This window comes from Lissotriton helveticus, chromosome 8, assembly GCF_964261635.1.
Source record: "Lissotriton helveticus chromosome 8, aLisHel1.1, whole genome shotgun sequence".
Taxonomy (NCBI): Eukaryota; Metazoa; Chordata; class Amphibia; order Caudata; family Salamandridae; genus Lissotriton; species Lissotriton helveticus.
The window spans coordinates 799,672,146-799,696,943 of NC_136069.1; the positions used below are offsets into that span (position 1 = coordinate 799,672,146).

General features: G+C 44.3%; 1 protein-coding gene across 2 annotated transcripts in view; it reads left to right on the top strand.

Annotated features, from left to right (window-relative positions):
* The window catches only part of CLYBL (citramalyl-CoA lyase), a 2,321,716-nt gene that overhangs the window by 462,457 nt on the left and 1,834,461 nt on the right, over window positions 1–24,798 (top strand). The gene's annotated exons all lie outside the window — the stretch shown is intronic.

The window sequence follows — 24,798 nt, forward strand, 5'->3', positions numbered from 1 at the left end:
ACAGTAGGGAAAGCGTTGGATAGCGTAGGGGTTAAAATTACTATTCCCACTCCAGTGGGTCCAACAGTAGGGAACGCGTTGGATAGCGTAGGGGTAAAAATTACTATTCCCACTCCAGTGGGTGCAACAGTAGGGAAAGCGTTGGATAGCGTAGGGGTTAAAATTACTATTCCCACTCCAGTGGGTGCAACAGTAGGGAAATCGCTGGATAGCGTAGGGGTAAAAATTACTATTCCCACTCCAAAGAGTGCAACAGTAGGGAAAGCATTGGATAGCGTAGGGGTAAAAATTACTATTCCCACTCCAGTGAGTGCAACAGTAGGGAAAGCATTGGATAGCTTAGAGGTAAAAATTACTATTCCCACTCCAGTGGGTGCAACAGTAGGGAAAGCGTTGGATAGCGTAGGGGTAAAAATTACTATTCCAACTCCAAAGAGTGCAACAGTAGGGAAAGCGTTGGATAGCGTAGGGGTAAAAATTACTATTCCCACTCCAAATAGTGCAACAGTAGGGAAAGCGTTGGATAGCGTAGGGGTTAAAATTACTATTCCCACTCCAGTGAGTGCAACAGTAGGGAAAGCGTTGGATAGCGGAGGGGTTAAAATTACTATTCCCACTCCAGTGAGTGCAACAGTAGGGAAAGCGTTCGATAGCGTAGGGGTTAAAATGACTATTCCCACTCCAGTGAGTGCAACAGTAGGGAAAGCGTTGGATAGCGTAGAGGTAAAAATTACTATTCCCACTCCAGAGAGTGCAATAGTAGGGAAATTAAATACTTCATATATTATTTCAATAAATATAAATTAATATGTATAAAAAAATAATTAAAAGTAGTTACCAATTTAATATAATATAATAATTAATCAATTAATATTCCAAATTAAAATTAATTATAACATTTATTTACCTATTAATACAAATTAATTACAATTTAACAATTAATAATTTAACATTTAAAAATTAATTAACAATTCAAATTAAATACATTTAAATAAATTGATTTTTTAAAATTAAATATAAATCAATTACTTATCCAGTATTGGGGTATCTTTCATAGATTCACATGCCTGAATCATTCCCCGTCGTCGAGGCGGGAGTCCCACGGTAAAAAATATATACAATAGCAGTGCCTAAAAAACCATTAGTAGTAGGCTAGAAAAGGATATAGGCCCAACTAGGCCCAAAACTTAGCAGCCTATCTACCTCATTATGTAAAAAGAACTGAAAATGTAGCCTCAGCCAATCAGCTGACCTCACCCTCTAGAACCTTCCCAGCCCAGGCAGTTCTCCTCAGATTTTCACCGCACTTCGTGTGTAAGGGAGTCTCCCTGAGTGCCTACTCAGTTTTCTTCAAATTTCTTCAAATTTCTTCAAGATGTCTGAAAAGAAGGCTCTTTTCAAAGCTTGTGGTTCCTGCTTCAAGAAGAGGGTACATGTGGACGACCAGCACTCTGATTGTATTTACTGTTTGCACCCTTCACATGTTGTGAAGGATTGCAGGATATGTCGAACCTTCCCTCCTAAGACCATCAGGGATAGAGAGGCGAGAGTTCTTTTGTGGTTGAAGTCGTCTTCCACAGATGACGAGGACAGAGCCTCTACCTCAAGTAAGAGAGCCAGTTCCAAAGAGAGGTGTTCTCCTGAGAGAAAGAAGAAACCTAAACTCTCTCACACAACCTCTGCTTCCACAAAGAGTGCTGCGTCAACAGAGTCACCAACTGTGAGTACAGCCCGACCAAAAACTGTCTCTTTGGTGTCCTCTCATACTGTCACCACATATTCTACGTCTTCTACCTCTTCAAGTACAGTTACCACCTCAGCAATTACTTCTCCTGTGATGTCCGTCAGGATTTCTCCTGTCATTTCCCCTTCTTCTTCTGAGAAAAAAGCATCAAGGAAAAGCCCACCGTCGACGACCAAATCACCGTCTACGAAGCATTCGTCAACACTTCCGTCGACAGCCTCGTCGACGGTTCCCCCGTCGACGAAGGTTTCATCAGCTCCGTCGACGAAGATTCCGTCGACGAAGGCCCCGTCGACGACGACCCCGTCGACGACGACACCGTCGACGAAGCCATCGACGAAGATCCCGTCGACGAAGACCCCGTCGACGAAGACCGCGTCGACGAAGACCCCGTCGATGACGAGCACGTCGACAAAGACCTCGTCGACAACGAGCCCGTCGACGAAGACCTCGTCGACGACGAGCCCATCGACGGCCCCGACGACGAAGAGTCCGTCGACGACGACAGTTCCGTCGACGACGATACCGTCGACGAACACATCTGTTTCTATTCTACCGTCGACGGGAGCACTGGTTTCTATGAATGTGCCATCTACGCATCTATTGCCCACATCTCCGGCAAGACTAGAATACACCCATTTTCAGATGAAGTCATTTCAGAGGCAGAGTTACTCTCATATCTCTCCTCTTTTGCCTTCACATATTTTGGAAACCTACGTGGTGGAAGAATCTGATGAGGAAGGGGATGATGAAGAGCCTTTTGGAGTGGCCCATCACCCTTCCCAGTTGCATATAAAATATCAAGAGGATGACGATGATGATGTGCATTATTATCAGGAGAATTTAGCAACTCCTTATCATCATGAGCCGCAACGCGCAGAAGACACGGCCCATCTTCCGTCTTCTCTGATTCACGACTTGCAGGCCATGCTGGCTGATTATCGTCAGAGGTTTCCGCCGACTCTGCCCAATACGAATCCTGTGCCAGTGGAAATGCCGAGGATTTCCCCACCGCATCCTTCACAATCTCCAAGGCAGGAGGTTGACCCCGGGATTGGGGGTGATGATGTTGACGTCTCCTCTCCAGATGAGGATGAGAGAGAGGAGGGTGAAATTCCGGATTCCACGCCTACGGAACCATGGAATGATTACGTCATTCCTATGCCCTCTCCTAATTTACCTCGACCTTCAGATTCTCCGCCAGAAGACATCGGAGGTTTTCATAATATCATGCAGCGGGCAGCTGCTAGATTTCAAATTACAGTTTCGGTGGAGCAGACTGACTGTTTTCTGCATGATTTTAAAGAAGGATATAGAAGGGTATCCAGATATATACCTATCATTGAATATATTTGGAAGGAAGGGATTAACATAATGAAGACGCCAGCTTCCATCCCGGCGGTTCTTCCAAGAGTGGACAAGAAGTATCGAGCACCACCGGATACTCCTTCATGTTTGATTGGTCACCCACGACCTGATTCAGTAATTTTACAGGCGGCTCAGCAAAAATCCAAGAATCCAGCGGCTCCAATTTCAACACCTCCTGACAAGGAGGGCAGAAGATTGGATGCGATTGGAAAGAAGTTCTCAGCTAATGCCGCTGCTACTGTTAAGATTGCTAACTCTTTAGCAATTCTAGCACGTTATGACAGACAAATGTGGTCAGATCTGTCAGAATTCATCAACCTTATTCCTGAGGACAGTGTTCAAGAAGTCCGGAAGGTTGTCATGGAAGGAGAGCGGGCGGCTTCGGAGATTATTGATTGCGCCCTAGATATCTCTAATACAGCCTTTAGACAATTGGCTGGGTCGGCAGTTATTAGACGCCAAGGATGGCTCAGGGCAACTTCTTTCAGGCCTGAAGTCCAGACCAAAATACTTGACATGGCCTATGATGGAGAGTTGTTGTTTGGCAAGCACATAGATGAAGCATTGCTTGCAATCAAGACGGATACTGATACGGCCAAATCGCTTGGTACACTACAGTATAAGCGAGGTTTTTTCAGAGGAGCAAGGGGCCGTGGTTTTTCTTCCAGAGGACAGTATCAGAATCAGCAAAACCGCCAGTTTCAAACTCAGAATAAGCCGTACTACCAACAGTCCTATCGGCAATCATCGTCCGCGGGTTTCTCTCGCCAAGGAGGAAAACGACGTTCTAACTACCAGGGACGAGATTCAAATAAGCGCCAGTGAGTTTTGCCGGACACCATCCATCCTTCCTCCCCTCCCTGTGGGCGCCAAAATCTCCGTCTTTTATCAACAGTGGCGGAAGATAACTTCAGATCAGTGGGTTCTGGACATAGTCAAGCACGGGCACACTCTGGAGTTCTTGCAGAAACCTCCAACATCACCGCCCAGGGGTCCCCCTCCCCCTCGTCTTCATTTGTTATTCATGGAAGCCATGAAGATGCTGCACAAAAATGCGATAGAAAGAGTTCCAACATCCCAGAAAAATCAGGGGTTTTATTTTCGCTTCTTCCTTGTGGAAAAGGTTTCAGGAGAATGGCGTCCAATTTTAGATCTACGGAAGTTAAACAAATATCTCAAAAAGCAGAGTTTCCGCATGGTGACGCTCACGGATGTCCTCAATTGCCTCATAAAAGGGGATTTCATGGCTTCCCTGGATATGGAAGACGCTTACTTCCACATTCCCATACACCCAAACCACCGCAAGTATCTGAGATTCACAGTGGCTGGTGTCCATTTTCAATTCAAGGTGCTCCCTTTCGGCCTGAAATCTGCACCGAGAATCTTTACCAAGACTCTAGCTCCGGTTGCAGCTGCGTTGAGGTCACAGGGAATACAAGTGTTCCCGTACCTCGACAATTGGTTAATAAAGAGTCCTACAAGAAGTTCAACGAGGCAATCGGTCAAAAGTGCCCTATCAATGTTCTCAAATCTAGGCCTGACCCTCAACGTCACGAAATCTCAACTGCAACCAAAACAAATTCTGACTTTCCTGGGGGCTGTATTGAACACTTCTCAGTGCAAAGCCTTTTTGACCCAAATTCGTCAGGACAGGATCATAAAGCTGGCAAGTCAAATAAGAACAAGAAAGTCTCTTTCGGTCCGACAATTTGTTTCCCTGCTAGGGATGTGTTCCTCTGCACTCCATCTAGTCCCACTAGCTCGACTCTGAATGAGGCCTCTCCAGGAGGAATTGCATCGGCAGTGGCGGCAGATAGACGGATCATTCGAAGACCGCATCAAGGTCACACCCAAGATGAAACAGGCTCTTCTGTGGTGGGCATCAAAGAACAATTTGTCTCCGGGACTCACATTTCTGCAGCCCATACCGGAGTTTACTCTGACGACAGATGCCTCCATGGAGGGTTGGGGAGGCCATCTACAAGACCTTCAAGTGCAGGGACGATGGTCTCATCAGTACAAGCACAAACACATCAACAGCCTCGAGTTGAGGGCCATTTTTCTGTCCTTGCGAGCCTTCCTGCCAAGGATTGCGGGCTCTGAAGTGCTGGTCCGCACGGACAACACCACCAGCATGTTTTACGTAAACAAACAAGGGGGCACAAGATCTCTGGCCCTGTCACTGCAAGCACAGGAAATGTGGGAATGGCTAATCCATCACAAAATTTCCCTCAGAGCAGAGCATGTACAGGGAATTCAGAACTCGCTGGCCGACGATCTCAGCAGGTCTTTCTCAGGATGTCACGAGTGGGAACTCGAACAACGCCAAGTAGACAAAAATTTTCGGATCTGGGGCACGCCAACGCTGGATCTGTTCGCCACTCAACAGAACAGCAAATGCCTATATTTTGCCAGCAGGTTCCACTAACAAGGGTCCAGAGGAAATGCCCTGTTGATGAGGTGGTCTGGAATTTTTGCGTATGCCTTCCCACCGATTCCTCTCATCCCAAAGGTTCTACAGAAAATGAAGAGAGAGCGTTGCTCTCTAATCCTAATTGCTCCTCGCTGGCCGAGACAGTATTGGTTCCAAGAGCTTCTGATACACTCTCATCAACCTCCACTACGCCTCAAGCCAACGCTTGCAATGCTAACACGGGAGAAAGGTCAAATACTGCATCCGGATCCTCAATCGCTGCACTTGCACGCCTGGCTCCTGACTTCCTAGAGTTTAAGGACCTTAAGATCTCTCCAGATTGTAGAGCTGTTCTTTCTCAGGCTCGTGCTCAGAGTACCATCAGAACCTATCGCTTCAAATGGAAGAGATTCTGTTTGTGGTGCGGAGAACATGATGTCCATCCACTACAAGCTCCTCCGGAGCAGATTCTACCTTATCTGCTGTCTCTGGCTAGATCAGGTCTTGCTTTCTCTTCCATTAAGGTTCACCTTGCGGCCATATCAAGATTCAGAAAGGGTTACAGCAAACCATCATTATGCTCTTCCTCTTTAATAAAACAGTTCCTTAAAGGATTGTTTCGAGCTTTCCCTCCAGTACGACCTCCTCCTCCTGAGTGGGATCTCAATATTGTGTTATCTCAATTGCTTAAAAGGCCCTTTGAACCAATTCATAAAGCAGAACTTAAATTCTTGACTTGGAAAGTGGCTATTTTGTTAGCCCTCACTTCTACCCGCAGAGTAAGTGAGATACAGGCTTTCACTATATCGGAACCTTTCCTACATTTTTCCAAGGATTGTGTGACTCTTAGAACTCATCCTAAGTTTATTCCCAAAGTTCCGACTCAGTTTCACATCAATCAACCAGTGAAACTCAGGACTTTCTTTCCAGACCCCAAGACTCCAGCCGAAAGGACGCTGCATTCCTTGGATGTCCAAAGATGCCTCAAATTCTATTTACAAAAGACAAAAGATTTGCGCAAATCTAACCAGCTGTTTGTGGCTTATGGCCAAGCTACCCGTGGTCAAGCCGTGACAAAAGCAACTATAGCCAGATGGCTTTCCTCTGTCATTGTCTTCTGTCATGAGAAGGCGAACAAACCTCTGACTAGAAGGGTTAAGGCGCATTCCACCAGGATGATGTCAGCGTCTACAGCCCTCTTTGCAGGAGTGACCCTGGAAAACATTTGCCGTGCTGCTACATGGAAAAGTGTGCATACTTTTACCAAGCACTATTGCCTGCAGTCGGTGGTAAATGAAGATACGTCAGTGGGAGAAGCAGTGTTGCAGCATCTTCTTCACTGAGGTTAGACTCTAATGGTATTTTTTCTCTTGCTTTTATACTGTTGAACATGTTCTGAAATACTGGTTGTTCATACACTGTACATTATATGAAGGTATTGTCATGATTATACATATGTACTGAAATATGTTCTTGCTCTAGTACCTTCCTGGTTGTGTGGGGATATATGGTTTTGGCTTGTCTCCCACCTTCCTCTATCGACAGATATGGTTATTACTGCTTGCTATTCTGATTCAGGCATGTGAATCTATGAAAGATACCCCAATACTGGATAAGAAAACAAGTTACTTACCTGTAACTACAGTTATCCAGTATTGGTATCTTTCATAGATTCACATGCACCCACCCTCCTCCCCGGCAGGGCAGTTCTTTATTAGGGATACTACTTCTCACTTGTGCTGGGAAAATCTGAGGAGAACTGCCTGGGCTGGGAAGGTTCTAGAGGGTGAGGTCAGCTGATTGGCTGAGGCTACATTTTCAGTTCTTTTTACATAATGAGGTAGATAGGATGCTAAGTTTTGGGCCTAGTTGGGCCTATATCCTTTTCTAGCCTACTACTAATGGTTTTTTAGGCACTGCTATTGTATATATTTTTTACCGTGGGACTCCCGCCTCGACGACGGGGAATGATTCAGGCATGTGAATCTATGAAAGATACCAATACTGGATAACTGTAGTTACAGGTAAGTAACTTGTTTTCTTCCCACCCTATTCCCCTATAAACCCACAACTCACTACAGAAAATAAATTAGTAAAATTAACATAATTAGCAATTAATCAATTAAATAAAATTAATTTGCAATTCAATTTTAATTAATTACCCATAAATAATTAATTAACAATTAATTCTAAAACAATACAAATAAATATTTTAACATATTTAATTAATTATAAATAAATTACTTCCCACCCAATTCCCCTATAAACCCACAACCCGCTACAGAAAATAAATTAGTAAAATTAACATAATTAGCAATTAATCCATTAATTAAAAAAATTGCCAATGAAAATTTTATTAATTACCAAATATAAATTATTTTACAATTAATTAAAAATGAATACCAATAAATAAATGTACATATTTAATTAATTATAATTAAATTACTTCCCACCCTATTCCCCTATACACCCACAACCCGCTACAGAAAATAAATTAGTAAAATTAACATAATTAACAATTAATCAATTAATTAAATTTAATTGCCAATTAAATTTTAATTAATTACCAAATATAAATTAACAATTAATTAAATATGAATACCAATAAATAAATTAACATATTTAATTAATTATATTTAAATTACTTCCCACCCTATTCCCCTATAAACCCACAACCCGCTACAGAATTAAATTACGCAAAAATTATAAAAACAAATTTAATTAATTAAATAAATACACACTTTTCACACATACAATAACATCAAAAACACTAGAAAAAATTCGATATTATTAAAAATTCGATAATTTTAATAACCTATATTATATACTTCGATATTTTAACTGTCTATATTTTTAACATTCGATATTACATTACTTACCTTAAAAACGATATTTTTGATGTCTATATTCTGTCCAGTCGATATTTTGTCCAGTCTATATTTAAAACTCAATATTATGTCCAGTCGATATTTTGTAGTCGATATTATGTCTGTTTACCCACACACACACTAATGTTTTGTAAACTGCGTCTCTTCCGTCATAGCAACTGTCTGTTCTTATGTAAAGTGCTCGAATACCTTTTTTGGGTCTTGTCCCATTATACACATTTGCGAAAATAAATCACTAAAAATCCTCAGAACAAGCCATGTTTTCAACCTTCCTGAAATAGGAACTGTCCCGGGGGCTCAGGAAGGATTGGAGGTTCGACCACTGGAGTGGGAGGGGCAGGCTCAAAGAGAAACACTGGGGCTTTGATTAAAGGTTTTAAGGAGGGCTTTATTGTTATATACGTTTTCTTCATGAACAGGTAAGTAGTCTTTAGTCTCTGGGTATCGCTGAATGCCGCGGTGCCTTCTGGTCGTGGAAGTCTTTATCTTGATACGTCTCAACAACAGGATTCCACGTGGTACCGGAAAGACAAAGGAAATCAAGAGAAGGCGAATTACTGCCTGCACTCTGGTTGGACACACACAAGGACCGGGAGTGAGGGACACGCAAACCCCGTGAAGTGCTCCAGTTAACAACGGGAGTGACGGAAGGTGCTCGTGCTCAGGGAAGGGTTTGGTTGCAGGAAGTGTTACACCGGGGGCTGTCTCCGCCTCCCAACCCAACCCGCGACCCGGCCCCGTACCTCTTTAAGCCACGCTCCTCCCGTGGGCGCGTGGCAGGGCGACTCGTCCGACCGTTGGCCTCCTGGCTTGTCGTTTCCGTCTGCTTCTCTTCCTGGACTTGGTTCCGCGCTGCTCTCCTCCTCGATCTCCTCCGCGGGGGAAACGCCGTTCGTCCTCGATGCCGTGCTTCCTGCTTTTGTCGTCACTAGGGGCGTGACTCCACAATCCCAGCCGTCGGCCTTAAAGGAGCCGTATACATTCACGCCTGATGGCCATTCCGTGTCGGGGTCTCCTTCTTCCTCACGCCACGTAGATGTCTGCGGCTGTTGAGACAAGACGCAAGGTGAAAGGTGGGTGGCGCACCACCAGTCTTTATATTCAGAGGTCTCTTGACAGTCAGACCCGTGACAGGAACACACTCTCTTCTTTAAAAAGGCTTCTTTCGGTGTGGCTATACATCTGCTCAAGACCCACGGCAACTCTAAACAAGGAGATTCCAAAAGGTTGTATGTCACTAGGAAGGTCATCGCAATTCCCTTGCTCAAATGCTAAATGGATCTTTCCCAGTGGCTTGGAGGTGTGAGCTGTACAGCTCACCACAGGGAATCGCGAGGGCCGCTCTGAGGTGGGCCAAAGAAATGTTTTCCTCTTAGATGCTTAAGAAGAGAAGAGGGTGCTTTTTTCAAACCCTGTATACTTGCCCATGTTTTGCTGAAGCCCATCCCATCCGTAGAGCCTTATCTTGTTACTGTTAAAAGCGCTTAGGAGCGATTTTTGTTGACCAGATTCAGGTTTGTCCTTTTACATTTCATGCTGGCTTATCCAAGGGTGCAGAACTGGGGTTAGTCTCTGAAGCCATGTGCCTACTATGGATTGTCTCCGCAGGACACTCAGCTTTTTTTAAATGTTTTGTACATTTTATGAGATCCCAAATTAGGCATTTAATATACCCTTGTTAAAAAAACTGAATTTCCATCTTGTGTATCTGCAACTGCTACCCGAAGAAGTCATTATTAATTTGGTATGTTTTCTGAAAGCCACCATGAGTTTGCGAAAAACCTGTGACTGACTTTTTGGTTGGGTTGTTAGAGTCTGGATATTTATTTATTTATATTTTATGCATGTGGTTTATTGTCGTTTGCTTGTACATTCTTATTGATTTGCTGCTGTATTGTGCTTTTATAGTTTTTATGCAAAAGAACCGGATAAAGCTTTTTTTGAATTGAAGTCAGTACACAGGTGAGATTCTCTGCCACTGTGTCCTGTCCAGCCATGCAAGGACCGGCCAATCCAACCCAGCAGTAGGCACTGTCTTCTGTCTTCCCAGCAATGTTGTACTAAAGTGAGCATGCCTCTGTGTTACCTACTGGGGGTGTTAAATAGTGCACTACAACCTATATCTCCTGCCTTTTAGTCTCTGTGTTACATTCAACTCTCACATTGCCACTTACACTACGTTCGCCAGTGTTAACGTGAACCATAGTCCAAATTGCCCTGTGCCTTACTCTGCACTTTACCTCTCTCCAGATTTATCTGCTGCTACCTGCTTCTGCCTTCCACCAGCTGGTCGGGGACGTGCTCCTGTTTCATATTCTTCCTTTGTTCTGTTTGCGGGGCTCCTTTAATCTGAACCACTGGCCTAGGAGCTTGACTTCTATAGTTTGTGCTCAGTTCGTTGATTTTCTCCATTGTCCTATTGAGGTTCTGCTGTTTGCTCCCTTGAATTCCACATGGTCTAACATGGCCCATTCGCCGTTGGAATTCCCTTCTGATTTCTAGCCACTTCCAGTCTGACTCCGGATCCTTTAAAAAGTTTAACATGCTTTTGTCTGTAACCTGAAGCTTAGCACAGGACAGCAATGGGTGTTTTAAAATCAGGGCATGCATTTTGTTTGCTTAACTGCAACAAAGGACTTCTTCAAAGTCTGCACGTTATGCATGTAGTTGGGGAATATTGTAATCACTTGATCCTCGAACTGGGGACTGCCCAAACTCCTTATGGTCTGCAGTATTGCCTCTCTGTCCTTTCAGCGAGGCTCCACGAGGTTGAAACAGGCGCTAATGCCCTCTGTGCTCTCTCTTTGGAGAAGTATGCCGAATGGCCCTGTGGCCTCCAAGTTCTGTTGATCAGTTGTTCCAGGAACCACTCCGCTGACTGTCTCTCTGCTTTTTCAGGGAATCCAAAGAGCTTAAGTTTTAGTCTTTCTTAATCTTACTTCACCCTGAATTCTAACACATGTGCCTTTTCAGATATCATTTCAACTATGTTCTTCAGCTCCAGGACTTCAGACTTCAGTTACAGTTATTGTACAGTCACTTCAGTGTCCTATCTGCCACCTTTCTCAGATCGGCCCTGAGCAGATTAACCTAAATGGTGCTGATGAGGGTGATCTGTCTTTGAATCATTAGCATGGGAGCAGGCCTTTTTCCTCAGAACTGAGTGCATAGTTTGCCTGCATACTTGTGTAAAGGTTCGCCCATGTGTCACGCCCAGACCCTGCATTGACATCTGTGAGTGAATGTTTATTTCATGTTGTGTGTATGGTGTGTCCTAGAAGGACTTTGTGTTGGTTATAAGATGGATGAGTTGCTGCAGCCTCCCCAGACAATGTAAGTGTATACCTTCATTCCAGAGCTGGAGAGCATAGGCCAAGAAGCAAAAGTGTGGAAGGATCGAAACCAGGCTGCCCTTATAAATTCAATGTGACCAATTTAACTAGTGATTGCATATTAGTCCTTCCTGAGCACTATTATTTTGGTGAATGTAGGTGAACGGGGTGAGTCATCAGATTTACTTGTTGGTGCCTGATAAATTTCTAGGGAGGCCCTGGGCCTTTTGTTTTACCCTAAGTGCCCAATCAGGGAGTATGATAACAGCCAGGTGTAGTGCTACCCACACAGTGAGTTAAGGTTATGGGTACTCCTGCTTGCAGCCAGCATTATCACTACCTGCTGAGTGAGCCATCACCCAATTGTCTGCACTGCAGAAGGAAGAGGAAGTTCTGAAAAGGAACCACCCTAACCAGGTTCCTGACCTGCAGACTGTGGATCCACGTCCTCGGTCTAAACACACATATGCATAAAGGATTGATCTAAACTTTCATACTTGGTGCAGTTACAAGCTACTTCACTGACCAAAGGGGAAGGTATTCAATAGAACACTCAATAGAACACTCAGAAAGGTACTGTGGGCTTGTATTGTTGATAGCCTCTCTGAGGTGAGTGGACATTGTCTGAACTTCACGTCTTTGCTGGAGAAGTTGTGAGTCTGCCTGAGACCTGGGAGCTTGTCTTCCTGCCTGCTTGCAGGGGAGAAGAAGAGCGCTTGTCCTTCAGGAGTTGTCTGCCCGAAAAGATAATGGGCAGCTGCTGAGTCTACATGAGGAGAGGCCCAGAAGAGACAATTTACCCATGAGATGTGCCAGAGCTGACCTGCATGAAACTAAAGGGCTCCTGACTGCCCTGTTCAATCAAAGATCATTTTTATCATCAAGGATATTCACCAGAGCACTGGCTGCTGTGACTTCCACAGAGGAAGCCGATGGGCTTGTCTTGACTTTACCTTCACCGTGCCTGAAGACTGCATCTCAGTACCCTGGTGGAGGGAGCAGATTACCCACTGCAAGACCTGGAACTTTGTGTCTTACGCTAAGCCACACATGGTGAGATGGATTTGGTCCTGCGACGATGAGCCCTGGGACGGTGAGCTTCCCTGCGCACACATTCCGAAGCACAAATACATACATGCACTTGGACAACCCAAGTGTGCACAAACGCAACTTATCAGGTAATGGCAACACCTGTGAACATTGACAGCAAAATTGTGGAACAGAACTGCTTGGTGAGACTTTTTATTAATACCGCAACCCTCATAACAGAATTACTTCACCTTTAAACTACAGGTTAACCTAAGGATAACCGTCTCGGCAAGAAAACTGCTCCATTTTAGCCAAAGTGAGCTTGCACCTGCGTTTTCTGTTTTCCTTTGTAAAAAAAACTGTAGGTTCCATAGTGATCATCCCATTTGTGCTGTTGCCTATTTTATGTACCATATTACGTTTTGGCGTTATCAAGGTTTCTCTTTTAAAAAAGAAAAATACTGAGCTTGTTAATACCTTTTTGTGTCTGTTGCTTGATACTTGATTTCTGAGCCTATAGACACCACATGCCTCCCTGAGATGGCTTTTACAGTAAAGTTGTATTTGGCCAAATTTGCAGTGCCGCAGTAGGACGGGCCCCAGGACATCAGTGGTGCATGGCCCATCCCCCCAGCATTGGGTTCTGACGTGTTTCTATTTATCCTGACGAAAAAGAATTGCCTGTTTTTTTCACCTCTTTACCATGCCTCTTTGCCTTAGTACATACTTAACTCAGTTATTTGCACCGTCATAGTTACACAGATATCAAATAGGAAGTAATACAAAGCATTTAATGAGCAACCGTCATGTTATGTTTAAAATTCTGATCCTAACTCAGTTTTGGGACTAACAATCCTTCATACTGAATGGATTTGAGGGTGGAACGGGAACACTGAAGAAGCAGCAAGATAATTTCCCACTTTTATGGCTTCTAGGCACTATTGGTAAGTTTGTGATTTGGTGGACAGTTATAGGAGAGGGCAGATTTGGGAAGGTATTCCCGGCGGGAAAGCAAGACAGGAGCACAGTGAAGAAGTGGAAGGGGCAATCAAACCTGCACAGTCATGAGAGGCAGTGGTCCACGTCCGAGGGTCTAGTGTAGAGACTTGTCCTTCCAGAGTAAGTGGGCATTTCTGTACTAACCAGCACCACCTAGTATCATGCATATTTAAGAAGTAGGCAGGCAATCTTTTTACCCAGTTGGCGCAAGAAAACCATGGCTTAATAAGTATTAGGAGTGAAGAGGTTAGACAGCTAGAGAAACAGATGAAGCTGACTTTAAGTCCTGTTCTATGAGTGCTGATTTTTTAGAATAAGTGTAATGATAGCTGGCTCATGAAAGGAAAGCTAATCTTATTTGATGTCTGTGAGGTAAGGTAAGGTAAGGTTAAGTTTTTTATGCATAGTTAATTAAAACCAGTGCAGAGCATATTACAAAAGGATCATAAAATATCATAGATTAAAACCATTAAAAGTTAAGCATGTGATTAAATAAAAGTTCAGTGTGACTGTCAATGCGCCTTTTTACAAGGGTTGGACAGTGAGTTCCCTTACTTCCTTTTGACCGTCTGCTTGATAACCTGTGTCTGTATTGTTAATCCCCGGTTTTGGCGGTCTTGGAATTCTTTGCTCGACCATCGCGAGGAATTTGACGTATCTGCAGTTCAGTTTAGTGTTTATAGGATTCAGGCAGGCAAGCACCGCTTGCCTTCTAGTGCTGATCCCTTTTTGCTTAAGCTGGTCCTTGAGGAGCAATTGGCGTGCTTGATGGAGTTTTTCACAAAGGCAAGTGATATGGAGAATGTCCCCCTTGACTGAGTTGCAGAGCGGGCAGAGATCGTTGCCATCTATCCGGAGCCATTTTGGAAGATGCTCTGTGCTTGGCAGAATTCCTAGTCTATGTTTCAGGAACCTCATTTTTGTTGCTTTTGGGTAACCCTGGCTGAAGTATGTTTGTGGTGTCAGGACTTTGTACGTGTTGAGGCTCATCCATGCATGAGATCTTTTGGAAAAGAGAACCTTGTCCTCTAGTAGGGAAAGTAATTTAACGTTTTTTCCAAACTAGTTTTTTAAAAGGACTATGCCCAAGTTGCATGTCCCAAGGCGCGGCGAGTTTTGTAACTTCAAGCGCTGCCTGCAAGTAGGTTCTTGCCTGAGAGGCGTCCCTGCCTTGTATGTCCTGCCATAGTAAAGAGTTTAATGTTTCTGTAGTGGCGGATCTGAGTTTGTGGCAGCAAATAATGTATGCTCCATGCCTGGCTAGAACTTGTTTTTGCAAACCAAACTCCAATCTTATTTGAGCCGGGGAGGTGTGGAGCGGGAGCGAAAACATTGTTCTGTAGGCTTTGACCTGTATGTTGTCCAGGTTTTTGGAGTCTCTTCCCTGCAAGGCCTCTCTGCCGTAAGTGATCGAGGGAAGCAGCTTTGCCTGAATAACTTTCAGAAAAGGGGTCAGGGTCAGTCCCAACAATTGGGTAGCTAGATTTTTCAACGTCACGGCAATCAATGCTCCTCTCCTTCTTGTTCCTGTTTCTGCTGCACAAATGAGCCTTCTCTGTCGAATATGACTCCCAAGTATTTATACTCGCTGGCTGACTCAATCTTTAGACCCCCAAGAGACCAGGTCTTCCGTTGTTTTTTATTGGTGTTAATTGATAGCGTGCGAGTCTTGCTGAGATTTATTTTTAAGGTGTTTTTCGTTGCATAAATGTTCATTTCCCTCAGAAGGTGCTGAAGACCAATATAGGTATGGCTAAGTAGTACAATGTCATCAGCATACAGAAGATTGCTCAGAGTTTTCCCTCCGCCATGAAAAGATTGAACAATATTGGAGCAAGCATGCACCCTTCTTTGAGTCCTTTAGTGGTGCAAACTTTTGAGGACAGATGGGAGCCACTTCCTAATTTTGCCTGCACCCAGGTGTCAGTGTGCAGAAGCTTCAACATATTTAGAGTCGGATGTGGTAAGCCCCATTGTTCCAATTTCCCCCATAGTCTGCCTCTCTCGATATTATCGAATGCTGCACTGAAGTTGATATAGCACAAGTGCAGCGGGAGTTTTTTGGTTTTGGCTGCGTCGATAATTAATGAGATGGCAAGGATGTTGGTTGCTGTACCGGTCTTTTTCCGAAAGCCGGTCTGGTTCAGTGGTATAATCAGGTTTGTCTCAGCCCAAAGAGTGATCTCCTCTAGGATGGTGCCCGCAAAGTATTTTGCCTCGTTGTCGAGGAGGGCCACTAGCCGGTAGTTATTTGGGTCCATCTTGTCTCCTTTTTTAAAGATAGGGACGATCGTCGACCCCCTCCAGGATTCTGGGATTCTATTTAGAAGTCTGACTTCCGAAAATAGGGTTTGCATGATATCCGCCCACTCTGTGTTTTTTGCTTTTAAAAAGGGCTGGTGGAATGCCGTTCGGTCCTGGAGCACCTTCTTTCCTTCCTTTGGTTATCCGCTGTTTGATTAGGGCTTTCTGATGGATTCTAGCGGTGTCTTGCCAGTTGTTGAGTGGGCCTTGATCGACCTGACCCAATGTTTCAGGCGTGTGCATTTCGCAATCTGGCTCTATGCTCCTGTTATACATTTTTTGAGCTCCTGCATATTCTGTGTGGTCGTTGAAATGGCTGGAGAGGTAGTTGATCCAAGTCTCTTCCGTAATGTGAGATCCTAACTCTTTGTGCTACGGGCGCAAGATCCTATTCACTGATTGCCAGAATCGGGCACTGTTGTTAGTTTTGGTATCATGTAGTAATTTTGCCCAGACCTCGTTTTCAACATCTTTTTTAATATTCCATTTAGTTCGGTTGAGCTCAGCCCTTTGGTGTTTCAGCTCCACTCGTGCGTAGATGTTATTAGGGGCTAATCTCAGCTTGCGTAATGTCAGGTTTAGACATCTTTTAAGTGTCTTAAGTTGTGCTCTCTGTTCTTTCTTTAAGTTGTTTGTGCTGCACTTTTCGTGAGAGTTGGCTTTTGGGGTAGCCTTGGGTGCGAGTTCTTTTAGCAGTCTTCCCATGTAGAACTCCCAATAGGTGATGTGCCCAACAGCAGTTGAGTTTTGAGTATTGTATAGTTGGAGTGCATCTTCAGACAGAGTGGTTGAGTTAGCTGACGTGCATTTGATCCTTTTTTGGTTCATAGAGTATGTGACCCCGAGCGTTGTATCCGGCCTGATTGAACTTGGTGTCTTTGATGTTATATGACATTCCTGGGGGCGATGATCGCTTTCTCCCTTATCCCCCATACTAAACCCCATGATGTATGGGAATAACGCAAGGCTGGCGAAAGTGTAGTCCAGGATGGAGCTTGCTGTGATCGAGTAGAATGATTCTTCTGGAGGAGAGTCTGACAGAAATCTTCCAGTCAGTGCCCGAAGGTTTTGATGTTCTAGGTCGTACAGAAAACGGTTGTTTAAACGTTTTCTACTGTGTAGTGGGGCACGTTGCGTTGGTATCGTGTAAATTCTGTTTAGGGCCAGTACATCTTCTCCTGCTGACGAGCCTAATAGATCTTGATTTAGGTCCCCTGTCAGAAGAATAGTGGCTTTCCCATCTGGGTAACATACTCAGCCAGACGGTTGGAAATTGTGGAGGAATCTTTGGCTCTATTTTTGGAATGGACGTATGCGTTAATTATGCAAACCTCTTCTTTCTTGTTCCCTTGGACTCATTTTATCTTTACAGCTAATATTGTAGATGTAGATGCATCCATAAGGGTTGCTGAAGATATTGCTGTAGTAGAGATGTAGGTTGTAGAGAGTGGTGGCCAAATCTGCTGGTCCTTGCTGCTGCTGTGGCGAAGCAGGTGTAGCCCGGGAGGTGCTGAGGAGCTAAGAGCCAAGTTTCTTGCAGCGTTATAATGTCAAAAAGAGTGATATAATGCTGGAAGTCAGGATCATCCCTTTTAGATTTGAGGCCATTAATGTTCCAAGAGCAGATGCCTATGGTTAGATCCCTTTCCCTGCTACCATCTCTGGTTTGTTGGTAGCGTCAGGCCTCTTCGGGCGTATAAAGATGGTTCGGGACAGTATTTCGCTTGTTGGAACTTGGTTGTGCTCTAATTCCGCCAATGCGCTTTCTGCCTGCCGATCTTGGAAGCTGCTTGTGCTACCTTTTGTTGAGTTTCCTCGTATGGTCCTAATTGTACTAAAAGTGCGAGACTGGTGCCCCTTTGGCACTGGGCTCAACCTACTCGAGAGTGGTGCTAAGTGTGGGCCTGCTACTGCCATTGGGCGTGCTACTGGTAAGCGTGGTGCTGGTCGCTGCCAGGGGCTTCTCTTGCTTCTTTCCGGTGAGCTTCCCAATGCATCCTTGAGGACGCTGAAGGTTTGGACCTGGTGTATCCTTGGTACCGGGCTTGTCCTGCTCAAAAATGGTGAAGGGTAGGCTGGTCTTTGTAGGGCGGCCAAATTAATTCCCCAATTTTTGAAGAGATTTGCTTCCGTTAAAATCAGATCTACAATATTGCTCGAGGTCCAGGTTGTCTTGGTTGCCTCCGGGCTTAGTGGGTTGGCAGCGGGTAAGAATTCTGCAAAGACTTAGTCCTTTGTGCTTATCCCCCCAGTTTTGTGATGGATTTCATTAGTCTGAGGATGTTGCTGCGATTTAGCACGTCCTGCTGCCCTTTTGACATATATTCAGAATGAAAAACTAGAACCTCTGTCGGCTGTTGGATGCTTCCTTGTCTCAGAGATTTTGTTGGTGAATGATGTTCTTTGGCTATTGGACCATCACCTGAACGTACTTCATGGGATGCCAGATGATTACTTTCTACAGGCATAGCGGGGGGATGTATTGTTGTTTTAGTGATTTACTGGGCTTGGGGATTCTATGGCAACCCAGAGACATGAAATATATGGAAATCCCCAGAACACATACAGAAAGGCAAAGCATAGTCCTGAATATCGTTAAGGTAATGGCAGTAATGCTCAAGTCCATGGAGTATCCTGGCATTGTCAGTAATGGGTCGAAAGGCATTAATAACAATATTATCCAATGTCTGTACATGTTCCAGGGAGTGATGAATTTACTACCATATGTGATATTGAAAAAAATCAACTCTATGCTAATTTCCCTGATATGGGCTAATGCCCAGCTGAGACTTAAATTAACAACTCTTAAGCTTACGTATGAACAAGGCATTCTGTCGGTGCTGTATCTAAAAATTATCTTGTGTCACAACTACAGCACTTACTATAATGACTATGCACTCTGCCCAATAGCAAGTGCTCCCTGCTGACTGGCTGCTGTGGGAGAAATCTCCAGACTGCTTTTTACATGTCCCAATTAAAGAAGGGGCCAGAGGTTCCACATCTGATACCCTTAATGTCCCTTGTATGGCATAGGTTTGTGGCCTGACTAATCAATTCTTGGTATATGCCTAGATGATAGGAGATGCAAGACACTTCTGGGAAGGTTTCCACTGTAGCCAACTGGAAAACCAACACATAGGCTTTCCTGTTGTCAGTTTCTGTTATATGCGGGGGAGGGGGGTGTTTACAGTGTTTACCAGTGTTTAGGAAACTCCTAAAAATCTGTTGTTTTCAGTGCTTACATATTTTGTGCATTAAAAATCAAAGCGACTGTGTTATTCAAGTACATGCAAATATTTGTTTTCTTCCTTCCCTCTTTAATTCTTCTTTTTCGTGCTCCTTGCTCCCTTTGCTCTGCCTTCTTTTAATTGGTATTTCCTGTACATTTTCACTATTTCTCCCATCTCCCTGCCTTTCTTGTTACCCAGCCGTCAGACTCCCCTCAAGTACAGGCTAATCCCACAACATATCAGGATGTGCATGGCTAGAGATATAGGTGTAACTGTGAAATATTTGATTGCAGCCGATACATGTTAAATGTCAGCATTCAACTCAACTTGCTGGTGCTCTTTTCTTCATTCAAATGACATTTAAGAGCTGAAAGAAATGTACATGAAGTGTATCTTGTGGGTACTCTGCTGTTGTAAGCCAGGGTTAACTTCAACATCTCAAGAAAAGAATGGGCTAATAGAATCTGGATCATAGGGATCCTCAAGCATGGAGTTCTTGCTCAAGAACAGACAATATGTATTCTATATTGGTATGTAAAGTGAAAAACAGATGTTCAGGGGCCTCCTTGTGATAAAAGGACAGTATGCAACGCTCATGGAAAGGGTCAAGTGCCTTGACTATAACGAATACATAAATAAGCAACACTCTGGTGAAGACTGTGGATTGAGAGTTCCTGACGTGACGCAGCGCAGCGTGGAGGAGGAGCCGGTGCCGCAGTCGCCCCTCGCCGAATTCCATCTGTAGCCGCTCGCAGCCGGTAAGCCGTAAGCTATCAGTAATTAGAAAACTGCTGATATTTACCAAAAAACAGCCAGCGCGAGCCGCTGAGGGTCGCCATTACCGTTGCTGCCGTTTCCGTTGTTGCTTCCGGCCGGCAGTCAAGATCCCTAAGGTGCTGGCTTCCAGAGTGTGAAGTCCAGTGGACGCAGAACGAAGTGCGGTAGTGCAGTTGGCGGCGGATGCATGTGCGGTGGGCAAGGAGAACACATATTTCAATCACCAAAATCACCTTAAATCACCTTAAGCGAATTAAAGTGAGTTAAAGAAAAGAGCAGTCTGACAGAGCTGCGTTGAACTGCAGAGAGAAAGCAGAGTGAAATCGAAGGTGGACTGAAGGTGGATTGAAGGACTGGACTGAAAGGCCTGAAGCGGAGCGGAGCGGAGCAGTGCGGTGAGGTGGAGTGGTAGAGGGGGGCTGACGGGCTTGGAAACATAGATATTGTAAAAGCCTGCTGCCCCACCCGCCCTCCCTTGTGGCTTCACCCTGGTTTTTGTTTTGTTCTTGCCCTGCATTCTAAGCACTCCAACTATTTTATGTATTTTTAAACTTCTTAAGCCTTTCAAGGCCAACAAGACCTCAAACACCCAGGCTAGCCAATTGCTAAGCTGCCAAGTACTCAAGCGATTAAGCAACTAAGGACCTAGGATCCAGTCTTACCCGTTACAATTCTGTCACACCCTCGCTAAGTTCCTATAAATTCTTCAACTGTAATTCTGTCCTTGCTAAAGAGATCTACTGGAGGTATGCAGGAGCTAGAGGGTGCCAGTTGGCTGTAACTGTAGTTACCTCTGAGCATTGAAGATCTTTGTAAATAAGAGCGCTGACTGCTGGAGACAAGCGTGGCTCCCCTTCATGCCCCTTCCCGCGTCTTTCTGAGCCCCAGAGCCCTGTGCCAGCAGCCAGTAATACAATCGCTCAAGCTTGTGAGATTTTGAAATTGTGTACTGTACGTCAAAGAGTGGAAACTCAGTGCTTAGCGCTCGGTGTAGCATAAGCTGCTCATCGGAGCATTAGTGCATTGGAGCCATACCTCTCTGGCTGTGCTGGCCGACCTGGCTAAGGGACCTGTAATATAATATAAGAACAAAGATATGACTGCAAAAAAATTATGCTCTGGCAGATTGGTGTACACAAGAGCTTGCAAAAAAACTAGAGCTAATCCTCTAAGAAACAACTCACTACAAATAAACTTTTTGAAGAGTTTTAATACCATCCCTTCCTTCCTTTAAAAAAAAGACACATGTTCAAAATCAGTAGGGATGTTGAAGGCTTTACAAAAAGAATATCAAGATCATGTAGAGGCTAAAGTAATTCTTGAAAAACCATTACCAGTAGTACATTCCAAACTACCGTCAAAAATCTGGGAATCATGTGTTTTGGCCCTAACAAAGTATTTAGACTCTGAACAAAAACTAGTTTTAGGAAAAGCTTGCGTACTACACCATAGTAAGTCTAATTCAGAAAATGGATCCTCCACTCCCCATCTCTTGAAGGAAGACTCCGACAAGCTATACTCTAATCAAACAGACTCTCTTCCGCATGTTAAAGGGCGGACTTTGGCATCCAGGCTGGTAAGCCTTTCTTTAGTTGAAATAATAAAACCAAAATGAAAGAAAACAAAGATATACTTGATAAGTACACTCCTCCACTTTACAGCAGCTCTTCGACTCTGAGTCTTTAGCTACAGTGGTTATATCTACGTTCCACCCACAAACTAAGACAGAAAACACAAACTCAAATACAATTCTAAAGGTTTTCTCTATGTTCCAAAAAACTGGTGTAAATTCCTCAAAGCAGCCAATTGAGGATGGTCTTAAAGTCGGATGCTCTCCGATTAAGGAAAACGCTATGAAGAACAAAAGTAACAACGTCGTACGAAAAAGATGAAGGAAAAAAGGGAAAAACGCTGAAAGATAAATAAAAAAAGGTCAAAACAGATACGCTTCGACCCTAACCTCGACCATAATATATCACCAAAGCAGTATATAAATGTTCTGAAGAAAGAAGATGGACAAACAGAGTACAATTTATCGGGTCCTTGTTCCTCCTCTCTGAACTCAAGTGTACCTATTAAATCTACCAAAGATGCAGTGACATTAGATATAAGTGTTCCTCCTATTGTGCAGAGTATTGTGAACCCTAATGCTTCTCTATTTGCTTCCTCTCTAGGCAATAATGTCATCTATAGTTCCAATAATAATATTTCTGAGGTATCTAGCCTAGGTAATATCTCCCAGCCTGCCCCTTATAGTTTGGACTTCTCGTTTTTTTTGTTTAAATCTTTTTTATTTACATTTTTGCATATTTTTAAAATATACGATCACAGCAGTTCTCGTACAGCAAAAAGGAAGAAAAATAAAAGTGATGGCCAACAGCATAATGTACAGTACTTAATAGCAAAAGAAGAAACAGGCAAGTAGTTCACGGCAATCACATAAAGTCATGGGTCAATACCCCTAGACAGGCCGATCAGTGCTGACGAGTCTCACCAGCGTGTGGCATGCAAATGGACCAAATATAGTGCAGTTCGAACTCAACTGGGGACATAGGGTACAACAAAATGAGGACAACATAAGCCATGGAAGGGAAACTGGAGTCGCTTAAGACCTGCTGCTGCATCTAGTGTAGCCAGTGAGCCAGAGCTGCCAGGGTCCAGAGGCGATGGAGTTCTGAAACAGGTGAGCTAAAGCAACCTGGAGGGCAGCACTACTTTACGCCTTTATCAGTGAGGGATGGATCCTGAGTGCCAGCCCCAGATAAAGCATTCGAGTCCCCCACGTTAGTGACCACCTCCTGAAGCTTGGAAACCACTGTGTCCCATTGAGGCGCTAGGGGAAATTTACGGATGCCCAGTAGGTCCTCCCTACGTAGTGCAGCCCCCACCGCTTTAGCCCAATTAAACAGGGATCGGCACCATGCAAGTGGGTGATGCGATAGAGGGGATTTCCAGTGCCTAGTGATCAATCGCTTGGCCACTATTAGACCCAGGTTTAGAAATTGTATACCATCTCTATATTTTTTGTTTGTACTAAAAAGGTGTCATACATGGGCTTCCCAGCTAGGGTGAATGGTTCGGGAGGTGCAAGTAGTCAAGGTGATTGTCACGTTGTTCCAATAGTCAGTTAAGACCGGACAGTGCCAGAGCACATGGAGGATGTCAGCATCTAACTGCAGACAGCGGTTGCAAGCCGCATCTGTGCGGAGGAAATACATGTTAATTTAGGCTGGAGTAATGTAAGCCTGATTTAGCACGAAGAATTGAATTTGTTTGAACCGTTGATTACGTGGAATGTATGTCGGGCTTCCTCGGACGGTAGTCCACTCTCTGTCTATAAACTCCCTCCCCAGGGCCCCCTCCCAGTGATGCCAAAACAGAGTGAGGTCCACCTCTGTGTGTTGCCGGAGGTAAGATGCGAACCAGCGCGTGAGGTGTCCCCCGTCCCCATCACATGAATGTATTGTAATGTGTGGTGCATCGGGGTTCCTGAGTGAGCGTACCCCATTTGGATGATAACAAAGCTACAATAGTTCTATGTAGTAAAAACTGCCCAGGGCGTAGGTTCCCCTCCGTTATAAGTTCCTGATATGAGATGAGAGTGCCGTCCTGGAAAAGATCTCCCACATCCTGTATTCCCTCCGAGTCCCAGTGTTGTAACTCAGTCACTGTCGTGTAAGTGCCCCCTCGTGGAATTCCCAGCAATGGGTTAGCAGGTGCATAAGGAATGGTGGTTCTGGTGAGCAAAAGGCACCTGGAGAAGCACTTGTACGCAACATTGAGTAGAAATACATCGGGGTCTGGACTTGGAGCAAGGGTGGAAAATTTGTAAAAGGGCACTCTGCGTCAGCGGGAGCTGTAGAGAAGCAGTGTCTGGTAAGTGATGGGAGGATAGCCACCTGGCAACCCAGTGCAACTGGGAAGCCAAATAGTAATGTTCAAAGGTGGGTACCGCTATGCCACCCAGTTCGGTAGGCAAATAAAGTTTCCCATAGACACTCTGTGACGTAATGTTCCCTAAATAAAGTCCCGTACAACCTTTTCCCACTGCCTGAAGAAAGAGGGGGAGATAATGAGAGATAGAGTGGCGAAGTAGTAGAGAATGTGGGGAAGAACCACCATTTTGATAAGGGCGATCCTCCCAGAGATCGCCAATGGAAGAGTCTTCCAGAAACTCATCTGTGACCGAATCGCCGTGGTGGCCCGGGTTATGTTTCCATCAAAGAGATCAGTTCTGGTACGATAAACTCGGACCCCCAAATAGCGGAAATGGGACTTGTCGTTTATTTTTTTACCATAACCTATATATGAATAGGACCTTTTTGTTGGGTTGTTTTGCTGAAATTTCGGGCCTACAGATGATTGAAAGTAATGACATTGCTCTGGTTGAGGTTCAAAAATATAACAATCTTAGGGGCGCAAGAGTAACATTTGCTTCCAAAGCTATCTCCCACCTGATAATGGTACACAGTGATAAACTACGTTGTTGTGGCATTGATGTTCTAGTACCAGAAGTGGAACTATCAATAAAAAAAGTGGCCCAAAGTAAGCTGCCTAACATTGATCTAGTATCCACCGCAAGAGGTTTATCTTTTTTGGAGAAAGAGAGTACTTTGCAGATTTTCCTCTGTAAAGAAGGTAGGAGGGTTTCGCTCCATACAGTGAAAAATACTCAGCATGTGCTTCCCGTAGAGGAGGAAGATAAGAAATGGAG